The sequence below is a fragment of the Austrofundulus limnaeus genome, unplaced genomic scaffold (genome assembly GCF_001266775.1).
Source record: "Austrofundulus limnaeus strain Quisiro unplaced genomic scaffold, Austrofundulus_limnaeus-1.0 Scaffold299, whole genome shotgun sequence".
NCBI classification, from domain to species: Eukaryota; Metazoa; Chordata; class Actinopteri; order Cyprinodontiformes; family Rivulidae; genus Austrofundulus; species Austrofundulus limnaeus.
In genome coordinates, this window is record NW_013952701.1 from 65,611 (window position 1) to 68,440 (window position 2,830).

At 37.5% G+C, this 2,830-nt stretch overlaps 1 protein-coding gene across 1 annotated transcript in view; it reads right to left on the bottom strand.

Moving 5' to 3' along the window:
- LOC106526889 (WD repeat-containing protein 87) overlaps window positions 1-1,754 on the bottom strand; it is a 4,012-nt gene extending 2,258 nt beyond the window's left edge. The window contains exon 1 of the mRNA XM_014021605.1: window positions 1,672-1,754. The gene's annotated coding sequence lies outside the window, so the exon portion shown is untranslated. The remainder of the gene's footprint in view (window positions 1-1,671) is intronic.
- Window positions 1,755-2,830: the final 1,076 nt, after the last annotated feature.

Here is a 2,830-nt window from a genome sequence, read left to right on the forward strand (position 1 = left end):
TAATAATAATAAAACCATCAGGATTTATGACAACTGTCTGTTGTCATCGCTCTGATTTTGTGACACCAGGGCCCCGTTTCAGAAGACAGGCTTAACAAACCCTGGGTTAACGCTGATTCTCTGAATCAACTTACCCTGCTCACTCAGGATTTTTGCTTTCAGAACAGATGATATCAACTGGATAACTTAATTCTGAGTCAAGTTACCCCTGAGTTAAGTTGGAGCACAAATCCCTCATCAATGGAAGTCAAATAACGCGATTCACCATGGCAACAGGAGAAAAAAAGAAGACCGGAAGTCCATTTATCACGCTGGATCTAAAAATATTAATGATGGCATATAGAGAATACCAACATATATTTAAAAAATGAAATTAAAAAACACAGTGCTGTTGCTGCTGCAAAACAAAATGAGTTGTGCAGCAGATAATTGCTGATTAAGCCAATGTGTGATTTCACAGAAATCTAAACTTTTATTCTTCACAATTATTCAAGTGGATAAAAGGGTGTGTGTGTGTGTGGGGGGGGGTTTCTGGTGACATTTGGGGGCAATTTTAAGACAAAATTCCTACCTTTGGGGACAACTGGTGCATTTGGAGACAAAAGTTGAGTCCCCATTTGGTTTAAATGCCATTGGTGGGTTGGGGGGTTGGGTTTAGGACCAAGGTGTGAATTGTGTTTAGGTTAGTTTAAGGGTCAGGTAGGTACCTGTGAGGTTAGCTTTAGGGTTTGTGGTCAGGGTTAGGCTATACTTCTGTAAGTGTTATGGACTAATTATCTATCTGTTTCACCTTGACGCTGTCCAGTACTCATATATCTTATGATCAATGTCAATCTGTTTGCCCAGACGTCAGGACTCCGCAACGGACTGACCTCTCTTGTCTGAGTAGGAAACTCTTTGGGCTACGAGCCCTGTCATTGGCTAGCCAGTTACAGTTGGCGATCTGTGATTGGTTATAAGCACGTCATATGATGTTATCATGATGTATATTATTGGCTGCTTTCCGCTGACGCGTCAGTCACAACTCAGCCGATTTCCTGATCGACTGACAGCTGGGTTGTTGCTCAGAATTAAATCATTTTTGACGACCATACACGCAGACTTTCTGTGCATTTATTCCAACGTGTTTCTGCATTCTTGGTAAATCATTTCCACGACAGTAACAATTTAAGCCTTTGATCATAACATCACAAGAGAGAGAAATGTAACTTGAACATTAACATTTTTCTGCCTCTAAATCTTCCTGTGAAACAGCTACAAGCTGAAGGAAAAGATTGAAACCTGAGCAATTAAAAACATCTGAAAATTCTCAGATTTTCATCCAGAAATGACAAGACATCTAATCTTGGTCTTATCACTCTCTCCCGACATACATTTCTGTGGATTATTATGCTCCAACATCTACAGGCTCCTTTAGAAAAGGACATGCGCTGCCTGACACTTTCCTCATGCCAGATCTCAGCTTAAAGGTCAGACTAACTCAGGATATGTTCCAGTAATCCTGCTACAGAGTAAGATGTGGGGGTAAGTTAACTCAGGATGACTGCTACCTGGCTTTCTGAAACTGAAAACTCAGGATATGTACATAGTCACCCCAGAGCTGACTCAGGATTTCCACTTATCCTGCTTTCTGAAACGGGGCTCTGCTGGACACAGTGTGTTGATGCTCACCAGAACGTTGCCGAAAATAAACGTTGAGAGTTATTTGTGTGATGCACAACAAGCCAAAACTGACTCCAACCAGCTGGAAGACTTTTGATCTTCCTACAGGAAAATAAAGAAATACAACAATCAGACACCAAAGGTCAGTTTTAGAACATAATCAACTTTTCATCAGTTTTACTTGTGAAATACAAAAAGGCAGCTGGAGATAAAGCAGCAGAGTGCTGTCCTCTCTCATTGTCGGTTAAGTAGGAAATCCTGTCAGTTTTTCTTTATTCAAGACAAATAACTTCACACTGCCATTAATTTGATACAAAACTCAAATTCAAAAACTTTGCAATAAAGAACATACAAAAATAAATATGTACAAAGTTATAAAGGAACAGCGTCACATCATACAGCACGTTCTTCAAAACTGTCAGGAAAAAGACAAGTAGTGCATTAAAACAAAGTCTACAGATTAAAATCTAAAGAAAATGAAATATATTATTAAATCAAGGTCAAAGTGAATCAGCAAAGATCTGATGTCAGATCTGAGAAGAACATCTGATCCTACAGTTGATCCATGTCAGCTGCATTTTGGCTCACAGCTCTTTGGGAGTTATCTTATTGGAGCAATTTTGACAGTCAAAAAGTGTATTTTTTTTTTCAAAATTTTGTAGACAAAACCAAAAAATAAAACTATTTAAATTTAATCCTTTAGCCATTGAGTAATAGGCAGGCCTCGACACGTTTCATCCCTTGTGTCTTTACTTGTTTTAACTTCTACGTTAGCTGAGTCAACAAAGAATAAAACTAATCAGAAAATGGTTCAATTCAAGAACATATTCAGAAAGAGTGAAAAAGTAGCTGAGGTTAAAATGGAAGCAACATGAAAAGTCAAGAAGCTCAGTCCTTTCAGACACTCATGTAAAATAGATGGTTAAAATTGGTCAATTCCTAATTCCTTCATGAATCAGCCCTGAATGACTGATATGAGCACAAAACAGTAACATTACTGATCACTTCATTAGATTTAACTGTTTTTGGAGACATTTTACTAGACTTTTATGGAAGAACCAGAAATAGTAATTAGAACTTTTATTTTGTCAAACACTTAAAGCTAAAAAAAAAAACAAATGAACAATATTTATAGAAAAATGTAAAGTTTTTTCTTATTGATTTTACA